We start from the raw sequence: 13,178 nt of genomic DNA, 5'->3' as shown, positions 1-13,178 counted from the left end.
AAGGACTCACGTTGGAGAAGTTCATGGGGGACTGTCTCCTGTGGGAGGGACCCCACGCTGGAGCAGGGGAAGAGTGTGAGGAGTCCTCCCCCTGAGGAGGAAGGAGCGGCAGAGACAATGTGTGATGAACTGACCGCAACCCCCATTCCCCGTCCCCCGGCGCCGCTTGTGGGGGAGGAGGTAGAGAATTCAGAAGTGAAGTTGTGCCTGGGAAGAAGGGGGGGGGAAGGTGTTTTAAGATTTAGTTTTTATTTCTCATTACCCTACTCTGATTTGATTGGTAATAAATTAAATTAATTTTCCCCAAGTCGAGTCTGTTTTGCCCGTGACGGTAATTAGTGAATGATCTCTCCCTGTCCTTATCTCGACCCACGAGCCTTTTGATATATTTTCTCTCCCCTGTCCAGCTGAGGAGAGGAGTGATAGAGCGGCTTTGGTGGGCACCTGGTGCCCAGCCAGGGTCAGCCCACCACAAAGATAAATCATAAACTGCAGTTTCACCATCCCTTTCTCCTCAAAGCAATGGCACATATTTATAGAGATTAAGTATTTATGCAGAATGTAAGCCATTTATTAACCAACTGATATTAGAGATGCTTCTACGACTGGATTGATTTTGTTTTAAATATTCTATTGGGTTTTGAATGTATGAATATAGAATCCTAGAGGAGAATCCACTTGTTTTGAATAGACACATTCATATTGCTAGATGCAGAGTATGCGTATATTCTATAAAAATGAGTTATTTTTTAAATGGTGGCCCAAAAGACAATGATTTAGAAGTAATATAACAGTTTTCTATGGTTAAAAACTGTAGCAGGTTTTTTTCTTCTTTTACAAAGGCATCTTTTATTGAACTGTGACTGAGACCAGAAGTATACATCTATATAAAGATAACAAAGTATTGCGTTGGGCTTAAGCGAACATTCCTCATGCTGACCAGCCTTGCAGTCTGGATGGTACTGCTGACATCCCGGTCTCGTTTCAGTATATTCTGCCTGTCACCCAGTTCAGACAATTAATTCTCAATTTCTCTTTTATTTTCAGGGTTGTTCCGGTTGTGGAAAATGTGACTGCAGTGGAGTAAAAGGGCAAAAGGTGAGTAAGTCAGCTCTCTCTGCTTCATTATCTTGCTTATTTGAACCACATAGTGTATAATCTCCTGGGAGGCAGGTGAGCCGTTGGTTTCAGTGAACACTTGCACCACCATGGGGCATTGTCAAGGCCAGGCCACGTGCCCTTCAGCAGGGTTTCCGAAAAGCAGCCAGCTCAGTGTCTGCAGCAGCAGAGGGCAGGAGGGCCAGGGGTGGGAAACAGCCGAATGCCCTGACTGCGGGGTGAAGCCCCTAGCCTGGTGCTTGGCCGTGCCCTCCCTCTTTTCCCCATCGAGCGGGATGCTAACCCGGCACTCTCACCTTTCCTACACCTCACCTCCAGTCTTTGCAGTGGGTAGCAGAGGTCCTGGCTTGACATCGTGACCACCTCTGGAAGCGATGCGAGCAGGTCAGTTCAGAAATGCTCCCCTCAGCATGCCGTGCAGATTGCTCTCCAGGAAGGCTGTGATGCATCACAAGCAATGTATCCTGACCAGGGTTAGCCCTGGGAGGCAATGACCTGCAATAGGAAGAAGGAGGTTAATAATCAACTTAAATACAGCAAAGTGTTTCAGGTCAAGAAAAAAATATATTTAAAACTTTTTGACAGAACCTTGCAAATGAGTTTTAAAGTTCCCATTCAGCTATCCAAACTTCTGTGTATGAAACAGAAAAGGCACTTTTAAGGCGTCTCTTAAAGCAGTAAGAGTGAAGAAAAAATACAGTGTACTTAAGCATTCCATGCATTCCCCCTGTAAATTACCTGCTTTTGTAAATATTGTAGACATTTAGTCACTCTCCTTATCTCTTCCAATTTTGCTGTAGAGATTTTAATCTACAGTGTGGTCTGTTCTGCATGCACATGTACTGTATATCTACCATTATAAATGACTGTAAGCCAAAGGTTTTATCATCCTGTGATTGCAGTGGGACCAGGTTTCAAGGTAAGTTGTTTAGGTCACCCAAATGAGTGCTTAGAAGAGGTGGGAGTTTTGTTTGGTTTTTTTGTTTTGGGGGTTTGTTTTGTTTTTTTAAAATAAATATACAGCTGGTGTTCTATATTGTCTCATATGCGATAGCTACTTATTTACAGATGAGGTTTGTAAGAATGTCTGTTGGTGGCTTTTCTTTGGTGATTTCCAGAACAAGGAATGTAAATGACTTAACTGGAGACCCAAGCAAAGATCATTTTCTTTGTAACAAAACATAGATTAATTTGTGAGACAGACGAAAAGTGTCGAGGTTCGAAACATCTTTTAGATGGAGTCTCCTTTTTTTAATGACCCATTAATATCTGTTTAATAAAAGTCAGCTATATATTAAAAAGAAATAAAGCAAAGATTTGGGAAAGTTTCGGAACTCTGAATTTATTCCTTGATACCTTGATCTTACTTTTCAGTAACAAGTACAGATGAATCATTGTAGAACGAGAGAGATATGACGTTATAACTCTCTTGTTGAAAGCCATTAGTTTTCAGTTCATAGAGTATGCCAACATCTTGTAACTAGATCATTTTAAAAAATGATAGTTTGGAGAAATAAGTTGTATTAAAGCTTACGCTTCATTTATTTCTGGCTGCAATCATGACTCTCTTTGCTAGAGCTCATGCTGACATTTTTCATTTGCATAGTCCAGAGTCTCAAAAAGTTCTCTTTGAAAGAAATAGGTGCTTGTCTGATATGCTGGAAGCCAAAGCTACCTCAAATTAATGTAGGTTATTTAAAAATGTAGAAGAGAGAAAAATATCAGTCCATAGCAACAGAACTCATAGTAAATTCCAGATCTCATGCAAACTTGTCCAGCAAGTCAGTGTACTCCGCACTCTTTCTAATGGGTTCCGTCACAAACTTCTCTGACTTTTAACATGTGTGTAATGAAATATTTACATACTTTTAGACTATGTAGGAAATTTAATTATTGCCGTTAGAGACATCTAGACAGGTGAATGAATAGGTATACCTAGAAAACAATATTCAAGAAAGGCATTTGAAGGTATTTTGGAATGGCTTTAGAAGCAACTTGATTCAGATCAATATATATCAATGCTTGCTCATTACATTAACACTTCGAGGCTTTCAAATTTGTACTTAGGATTTTGAACAGAAAACTGAGTTTTATTTAAAAACATCTGCCCGCCGCCCTTGTTTTAGCCTAGTGCAGCTTGTCATCCCAATTCTTTACATTTAATGCCTGTCTAGAATAAGGACAGCCTGCTACCCAGTCCCAGGCCTGAAGACAGAAGTTGGTGAGGGAAAGCAAGGGAAGCATCCTTCCTGCTTGCCTCTGTAATATGTCTAGAAATGGTCTTTCCAACCAATGCATTTGGATTTGAAACATGTCTTTGCTAAACATGGTTCCCATTAATGCACACATCAGTAGTGGTACCTGTTACCTCAGAGATCTACGTGAATGTTGCTTATTCAGAGAAGGACTGATGAGGAAGACTGATCCTAGTCAGGATCCAGGCCAGAAGGGGGCTGCCATGCCCAGGTCTTGTGGTACCCCAGGAGACCGTAGAGAATTATTAGAGAACATCTGCTTTCCACTTCTCACGTAGCCACTTGTGTGGGAAGTACATATCCATTCTGCCCTGCACCATCCACAGCCAACATGTTGCCTACACTGGAAACCCTTTTGATCTGGCTTCCATGTTGTGCAGAAGTGCACAAACGCTGAAGGGCCTTTTCCAATCCACCCACACTCTTCAGCAATGTAACCACACCAGTTTACTGGCGTGGGAGCTTCGGCAGCTGCGGAAGTGGGTGCTGGATTTACCCTTTAATGCCTTAATTATTAACATCTGGAGATATATTTCCTACCGTAGTGTGGGAAGAAGTTCCAGACCCAACGATTTGGGGGTGGAGTTTAATTAAAATGCATTTGGCCAAATAATCATATTAATGATCTCACCAGAAAAAGTGCTGAAAATAGTATTTGACTTAAAAGCTGTGGAATGCCCAAGAAATATTACCCAATAGCATTTCAGACATGGAAGAGTAAATAATATTGCCATATTTTCCTCTCTCGTTTGAGAATCTTTTCATCAATATGACCGTTTGGATGGCCATATTTAGAATACATTCAATATGTTCTCTCATTACGCTGTTTCCATGAAAATTGCATCTGTATGCCAAACTCCTTTAAGATGACTCATACTTTATCAAGGGCATATAATTGACAAAGTCTAAGGGTTTTCATCCCTTTCAGAAAATTTCAGAAAGTGAGTGTAATTGCAACAGATGTCTCTTATCCTATAAAGCCTTTATTATTACACTGAACATCAGGCTGTTATTTCAAGCTATATAATGTCAAGTATCAAGTATTTGCCAAACAAAAGGTGCAGAAATTTTAGAAAAACAGAATATTGCAAAAATAATATGGTAATAAATAATACCTTACTGTTTTCTGTTAGATAGATTAGCCTAAAACATCTTCATTTGTTTCCTCTTACACTTTTCATTTGGTTTTCTGCATAATAACTGACTGTTCTTTCTAACCTCGCTGAAGTGTGAGATCTGTTTAAACTGATTAGAGTTTTGAATGCTTGCCTACATTTTATTGGGTTACTCAGAAGCAGACAAGCTATGTTTTCTCTTTTATGCCTACCTAGATTTTGAGAACAATTTCAAGCAGCTGTGGAGATAAGAAGCTCAAGCCATTAATATGTGTAGAAAAAGCATGTTAAGCATTTAATTGCCATTTAGAACAAAGACTGTATAGAGCCGAGTAAAATTCTCCATACACTGACTTTTTCCAAGAATGTTCATTCTCTCATTCATGACCATTTACACTCATTTCACTCCATATCAGAAACATGTAGAAATGGAGTTAACAGCAGAACTTTGATGTAGCTAATACAGAATGATCAATCTTCTAACACTTAACAGTTTCATTCTCATTCTTTAGTATAAATACCTTATGACGATTACCCTGCCTCAGCATTACCTGTTAAAAGTTAAGGTCACAGGAATATCAAATGTGATTTTGTCATTGCACGTGAAGTATTGCACTTTTAAAAAAAATCTGCTAGGAATTTCTGAAAGAAAATAGAAAATAAGAACAGAATTAACTCTTACGTAACTGCTGCTTTTGAGGGGTTTTTTGCTTGAGATGTAAGAAAACTTGAGCAAATAATTTTATATTGGCATATTTTTGTTTGCCTAATTCTGAGACTGTATCCGTATTATTATACCTACATAAAAACTACTTCTCCTTTTCCCTTGATGGGTGCATCGTCCCCGTGTGGATTGACCGTACTGCAGAAGTACACAAACTGGCTTTGCTTGAGACATTTTGGGTCTGAAAGCCAGGTAGCTCTGTTACTGGCTTAGGCTGAAAGTCACTGGGACATCTCTGTGGTCCCCCATCAACAGGAGCAGTGACCAGCCTTTTCTTTTCTGCGCACTCATACAGTCTTAAAAGTCACATATGGTTTTGCTGTCTGCAGGTGATTGTGCTTCTCCATTTTCTCTGGGAAATGAAGAGTTGACTGTTCCAGTTGACTGTGTCCCTCTATATTTGGGTTTTTTTGGGTTTTTTTTTAAGGTTTACCAGATTGGGAGGGCCTTCAAGGGTTTTCCTGTCATTGTAGGTATCAAAAGATAGAGCAAAAATATTTGTGATATCGGTGAGTTAAAACAATATAAAACCCCTTGTTGCAGAGAAACTCCAGCAGTCAGTGGGAAGATTGCTGTTAAGCACTTCTGAGTTTCCTTTACAATATAGCAGAGGGCAACAAATCAGTTCCTCTAGTGGAGCAAATCAGTAATCACTAGATCTGTGCTTTTCATGTTCAACCTGTATTAGCAACATCAATATTTTTTTAATCAAGAATGTTCATTTTTACACTTTCCATTGGCACTATTTCATGTCAATATTTACTATTTGGTTTTAATCAATTCTTCCATAGTTTTGCTCAGTGTTTCTATTTAAGTGGCTGCTGTAGGAACTTACCTTGTATACAGCATCTGTTCATGTCTGAGTTGGAAAGACTGTGAACTGAGGACACCAAGGAAAGCACAGCTAAATTATACATCCCAGAGAGGGACATAAAGTTGACAAGAGGGGTGATGGGCAATGTGGGAGGCAAGACTGTGTTTGCAGTCTGGAAAGGGCTAATAGATAATATGAACTCGTCTAATCATTTGTGAAAGAGGGAAATCAGAAGACCATAATAAAATAAGCAAAGCTATTGATCAGCTGCAGATCTGATGTTCTTCAAGGAGACTTGTGGTTTATAAATAGTTTTGAAAATCAGGCCGTTGTCACAATGTTTGTGTCAATTCTGCAGTGACAGTAGTGTATTTTTATTGATTTACCCTTTCTTTATGTCACTCAGAGTAAAATAATCCTTTTAATTCAAATCAGGGAAAAAGAACATCTATGTTTCGTAAAGAGAGCACACCAGCAATGCTGCTATTCTTGAACGATATGTCAAAAGACTGAATAATATTGAGTGGGATATGCTAAATATTGAAAGTTTTCTACAGTTTCCCAACTGGCAGACCAAACTGCTAAGTGGCATCTGGAGCCATCAGATTTTCTTCATTTGAAATAGTCATTGGAACCATTTGTCCCGTTTGCCCAAATGAAACCGAATGTCTCTGGCAACATTTTCTATACTAAGATGTATTTTTGCACTTGGTACGGTACATATCTTTGATTAACAGAAACTAGTGGATTACACTGATGAATTTATCTGTATGGAAAGAGTGCTAAAAAAGCAGATATCCCAGAAATACTGTGTGATGGGGTACGCTCATATTTAGTTTTCAGAGCTGACTTCTAAAGGTTTACACACAGTAGTATTTCAGCTGGCACGATACGACCTTTTAAGCAGCTGTTGCCAGATGCCTATCTTGCTTGTAAAGGTGTTGGTATAATAATCTCAGGCATTTCTTCACGGAATAAAACATGCTCTCTAGCCTCACAGAGTTTGATTTTACATTTGTACAACTGCTGTTAGCGTATGTCTTCATTGTGGTTTGTCAAAGGATTACAGGGTCTTATTTTGATCTGAAGTATGTAAGCCTCCAATGAAGTCACTAAAGTTTCCCAAATGTGAGATCAAAGTAAGATGAGAAAAGACCTGTAAGATCTCCACCTCTCTGAAATCTGCATGCTCGGGAAGCGGAGCTGCCCAGTGCTTCTGCAATATCCGTGTGTAGTTTGGAATCTTCCCAAATTTAAAATTTTGTCCATGCAAACAGAGTCACGCTTCCAGTATCTACTGACTACATAGTGATTATAAAACTTACGTCCTGACGTGCAGTTTTTTAGTACCTGGTCATATGCGTGACAGCACCTGCAGTCTGCTTTTGCTTTTTGTATGTTCATCTTGCTGCCCATAACACTAATACTCTATGACGCAGACAGGGCTTTGTGGGTGTAGATTACGGGTCTGGGACAGCATATGTCTGGGGAACGGCAGTAGCTACATTTCGTAGCTTACCCCTCAGGCTTCTTTAAATCATTCTGCCATTCAATTTATATTGTGTTTGCTGGGGATCTCAGACCAAGCCAGCCATTATAATTGACGGTTCTGTGATATGTCAGTTCCCACACGAGAATTTAATACTTGATGCACTTAATAATCAGTCTCTGCCTACATTTTCGCTGTAGCAGTATTCACAAGAAGCAGTCTGGGCATATATCATTATTACTAGGGAACCACAGTAATGTGGTAATCTCCTTCAGTCACTTTCTAGTCTTTCTAGCCAAGAGCAAAAAGTGGTTTGGGGGTTTGTTTTTGGTTTTGGTTTTTTTTACAGTAATGTGGTAATCTCCTTCAGTCACTTTCTAGTCTTTCTAGCCAAGAGCAAAAAGTGGTTTGGGGGTTTGTTTTTTGGTTTTGGGTTTTTTTTACCTCATACTAGTGGTAGGTAGTTGTTTGATTCTCTTTGCTCAGCTACCTCCTATTTCAGATTGTAGACCTATGTTTTCAGTGGGAGGTCGTAACTTACTTACATTAGTCATTGAAAACATCCGGCCATATGATGTTGGCTTTCAGAAAAGCAGATCTGAATTGTCTTAAAGTTTGGATTTCATTAAGAAAGGGTTAAAAGCCAAATTTAATACAAAATTCTCAAAAACACTTCCAGCAGAAGCAATAGCAAAACTTGTAACCATAGATGCCTAGAAGGAGACAGAACAGTAAGAGGCAGCGTGAAAGTGGGATTTTCAAAGAGGAAACCTGAAGTAGCTGCTAAAAAAGTGATAGTGGAGTACTTTATCATGCAAGCAAGTTCCTAACCATCTGGAGAACCTCTTTAGTTTAGCCAAGAAAGAAGTTTAATATCACAGAAGGAGCATGAACAGCTGAGAAAGCGTTTTTAAGAGATGCTAGAAAGGATCTACATTTCCTTTCAGGTAAGTATTAACACCTGAGAAAGTTTTACAGGACAATAAGTAAAGGACATGAGGAAAAATTTCGTTACTGAAAGTGGTTAAACATTGGAACAGGCTGCCCAGGGAAGTGGTTGAGTCACCATCCCTGGAAGTATTTAAAAGACGTGTAGATGAGGTGCTTAGGAACATGGTTTAGTGGGCATGGTGGTGTTGGGTTGACAGTTGGACTCGATGATCTTAGAGGTCCTTTCCAACCTTAATGATTCTATGATTCTATGATTCTAAGTAAATTGAGTTATAGACAACATAGTAAAGAAAGTTAACCTAAATGATGAAAATAATTATTAGCTTTCAGTAACAGGTAAAATCTTCTCCTATATCATCTTTAACAACAGAAGAAAAGCAAAATTAAGGTAAAGCCAAGGGAAAAGCAGCTTAGACTCCTGTCTGGAAAATCGTGTTTCTGTCTCTTAGAATATTTAAGAGTAACTAGAATGGCAAAACCTACCCATAAATTTTGTAGCTCTTAAAGCAAGCATGTGACAGCTTCCACTGAACTTCAGCTGGAATTTTTAAGTGTTTTGATATGCCAACAAAAATAATTCTCACCAAGGCTTGTGTCTAAGATCAGTGTGCACAGTTGAAGTAAGTAACTGAGTAGAGTGAGTGAGTGAACACAGACACTGGCATCAAATCGGATGTCCTCTCACTCTTTTCTCATTCGACGCTGTTACTGACTGTGAACGGATGCAACAAAAGTATTTAATGGCTAGTTAGCAGAATACTAAAAGCTTTGGGGGGTGGTTGGTGACCCTTAGTTTTGTTAGAACAGTTTGCTCGACTGCCAAGCAAAGACTGAAAGATGCTGCAGAACTGCAAAACGGATGGGTTTAAGTAGTGGTAATGGAGGGGAGGGACTCTAGCACAGAGGGGCAATCTAAAGTGCCCTCTGACTCCAGCGTCAGGAGTTAGGTGGAAAAAAGGGAAGAATACCAAAGGCTCGTAGAGTGGAGCAGTGAACAGAGAAGCCAGTGTTGCTGCCAGCTCTCTGCGGCACCTTTAGTGAGATCTGAGTTAAGGATGCAATTACAAATCTTCAACTCAAACTTCATTTCTGTCTGAAAATGTGGAGATGGAAGCTGGAAATCCAGCAAGGACACACGCAGCCTCGTAAAACTCCTCCAACGGGTTCTCTTTAGGAAGTTCTAGGTATTAAATGTAATTAATTTATATCAATGCCAAGGCATGGGAGCTGAGGGACGATGTTTACCTCAGACAAAAAGGAAAAGGATAGTGCTTGGAAAAGTGAAACTCTCCAGGTGTAGGCAAAGTACAAACTTTTGGCAGCAAAACTGTCTTTGCACCCTACCCGTCATTGGGCACAATCAGCTTTCAGGAAGGGCAGGGGAGATCGGCGTTGCCGGTGCGAGTGGCGCCGGAGGGGAAGAGCTGTCCCCAGACTCGCCATCCCGCATCCCGTGGCTGTGTCGCTTCCCCGCGGGCTCCTCTGGGTGGCAGTCATACATCGCGGATTTCGTGTGTTCTGACAGGCCCGTGTACACATCCTTGCCGCCTTTTTTTTTTTTTTTTTTTTTGTCAAAAAGAAAACCTTAAAGACACCTGCTAAGCCGTATACCAACTTCTGGTTGGCATTCACTGACAAGTAATGATGCCGATATCCTCCACAGTGTCAAAATAAGGGAAATATTTGGTTTTCAGCATTACTAATGATTATCACATGTTCAACAACTTAATTGGTTTAGGCTGAACAACCCTGAAGGTACTAGAAAAAAATTATGTTGCAGTGTCTGTTTAGACACCTGCTAAGCCGTATACCAACTTCTGGTTGGCATTCACTGACAAGTAATGATGCCGATATCCTCCACAGTGTCAAAATAAGGGAAATATTTGGTTTTCAGCATTACTAATGATTATCACATGTTCAACAACTTAATTGGTTTAGGCTGAACAACCCTGAAGGTACTAGAAAAAAATTATGTTGCAGTGTCTGTTCTCCAATGCTTCTGGTTAAGTCAAGAGACTCTAGAGATTAAATTGAAGAAACACTGATTTACACTTTTGAGGCACAAGGTTATCTGCCTTCTGGTATTTTCATGATAAAAAGTCAGAAGCTAGAATATTTCCTCTAGCTTTTGTGGAAAGATATTTTGCTCCTATGCAACTTTCAAAATGTTTAAAACTTTTGAAATGCCATTTCAAACCTAGCCCCAAAAAGCAGCTAGAATAGCACTGTCTAGAATAGTAGTCTGTCATGTACTCTCTAAGATATGAGCTACCTCATTATGAGTAGTACTTATTGCAGTCTGTACTGTCTAGGACCAGCTGCCCATGTTTTTACTATTTATGGAAGAGATTATTTTCTGTAAATATGTCCACGACAAACCTTTGGCAAGGGAATAAAACTTGCATGTAACGTCACATTTCATTCCAGGTCTCGGATCTGAACAAAAATAAATTAAAAAACCCTGAAAAGTTCAGGACCTTTTTTTTTCTGCTGTTTCATCTTTAAATGTGAGCCTTTAAACAATGCCAAGTACAAACAAATGCTAAATAATTTTCACTAATGAAGAAGGAAGGGCGTGGAGCATTTTTACCCCTTATATTCTTGGACCTTCAACACTGGAAGTGATTTAACACAATGTGCAATAAAACAAAGGAAGAGTTACTCAGACCTAATGAATTCAACAGATGATTAGAAGGGGTGGGAAATGTAGTACCCTTTTGATGCAACCTGTCTCCAGGTGATAGAATTTCCTTCTTTTTACACTGCAAACGCATTTGTCCTTCAAACGTCCTCTTCCCTCGTGGTTCTTTGAGGTTCTTCTATTCCCCAGCGTGGCTCTAACTGATGGAAGGAGGCTCCTTGACCCACGTCTGATTTAAAAAGAAAAAAAAAGTTTGGAAAAAACCATGCGTACCTTTGCTAAAAGGTTTGTGTGACTTCCTCCTGAAACATGCATGAGCTCTGTGGGTCTTCTTTTCAAAAATCAAGAAAAGTTTAAACATAAAGACAATGAAACACATACCTTGGTGTTAAACTGCCAAACTTCGTGCAGACAGACTTCCACAGTTAGAAAATAAAGTTCACTTGCTGTCTATTGGCTTCTGCTATCTGTTAGTCTTGTCTTTGTATTCCTGTCCTTTATATACCATGCCCTCAATCATGCTTTGAGGTAGACTACTCCTGGCTCATAAAATGCTTGAACTAGGGGTCATGCATGCTGTCTTTTGTGAATGAATGAGAGGTGCATGTACCTCACTAAACTTCAGTGACTTTTTCTTCTTTTTTCTTTTTTTTTTTTTAATTGAGGGAAAGCAAGCAAAATAATATTTTGCTGTAAGTACAAATATGTTCCTCCTCAGCATACTAGCTACTTCTGGATCTGTAACATTTATCTACACTGGAGTCAAATATCACACAAAAAGTACATCAGCCAAAGACACACAAATGTAAGGAAACATTCAGAGCTTAAGTTAAAAGTGTACATGGCTCAAGAAAAATTTCACTAAAAAGTGAAATTTGGGCACCTCTGTTGAAAAAACCTGACTACCGCAGTTGGAAAATGAGGAATAACTATGGGGTGAGCAAGAAGAGGAATTACATGAAGAAGGCTTGGTAAATTATGTAGGGAGGGGCCATTGCTTATAGCTGGTTTAGCTGAAATTGTACAAGGCTGATAGGCAACCGGTTGCTTGACACTAATTAAATGGAGGCTGAGTCTGTAGCCGTGAGTGACTTCTGAATTTTAATTTTACTTCACTCAGCTTATTTTACTTCTTATTCAGCTTCTAAAACAAATTCAGACACACTGTATATCCACCCACTTACTTGCACACCAACTAAACACATACATACTGATATGTAGAGAAAAGCATAATCAAAGATCGTTATTTCTATTTTTATACTCCTGGGAAGCATTTAGCAGCTTCCTGAGGAATGCTCTGTGCAGCCATGAGGCGACACTGAAATATGCTTTCAGTCTAAGCATTCTTTCGTATTTAGGAGGCAGAGGCACAGGCTTAGTCCCTGAACTGTAAACCTGAACAGCTCTCTCATTAAATGTTTATACTGATAGATTCACTGTTGGAGGTTTGGGTTCATTTTGTATCAAGCTGCACGGGTTCCCCAGTGTTGTAAATTCACGAGGCTCAGGAAAGGATACTTTCATAGTAGGAAGAGTAATCCTTTCAGGCAGTGAAAAACCAGAGCTCAGTGAGATGCCATCATTTGGTGATCAGAGTGCAGCTTCTGCCCCTATGTATATGAACCTGTATGGCACTGGCTTTTGCACCGTAAGTGGGCACTTGTCAGTGTTCCCACGTCGGAGTGCAGCCTGAGAGCTGGTTTAACTGCGGGACCGAAGGAGTCCCACAGGTGAAAGTCACCAGGGAGGGAGCAAAGGGAGAAGGAGATGGCAGAACTAGCACCGTGGCAGAGAGGGCATGACTAGAGAGTGCTGTTCCCCAGCAACTGTTGGGGTAGCTCTTTGTTGACATACGTGTCTGCGTATAATGTAGAGCAGCCCTGGGAATGCTTGAAGTTGTGCAGGGGACTCATCCAGCCCACAACCAGCCTGACTGGAGCTGTGCAGGTGACGTAAAACTGTCATGGCTGCTCCTTCTGTTAATCATGCCAAAAATGCTGGACTCGCGTTTCCACGTGAGTGAGCTTTCTCAGATGCTTCCTGGCAGTGCAAGAATCCAGACTTTGCTGA

The 13,178-nt window shown here is 40.1% G+C and overlaps 1 protein-coding gene across 1 annotated transcript in view; it reads left to right on the top strand.

Moving 5' to 3' along the window:
- Window positions 1–1,052: 1,052 nt before the first annotated feature.
- Window positions 1,053–13,178, top strand: part of COL4A1 (collagen type IV alpha 1 chain) — a 75,007-nt gene continuing 62,881 nt past the window's right edge. Inside the window, exon 1 of the mRNA XM_019471226.1 lies at window positions 1,053–1,098. The gene's annotated coding sequence lies outside the window, so the exon portion shown is untranslated. The remainder of the gene's footprint in view (window positions 1,099–13,178) is intronic.

Source organism: Aptenodytes forsteri, unplaced genomic scaffold (assembly GCF_000699145.1).
Source record: "Aptenodytes forsteri isolate BGI_AS27 unplaced genomic scaffold, ASM69914v1 Scaffold96, whole genome shotgun sequence".
Classification (NCBI taxonomy): domain Eukaryota; kingdom Metazoa; phylum Chordata; class Aves; order Sphenisciformes; family Spheniscidae; genus Aptenodytes; species Aptenodytes forsteri.
Note: the sequence above shows the minus strand (reverse complement) of the source record. Positions and strands in the feature narration are given on the sequence as shown.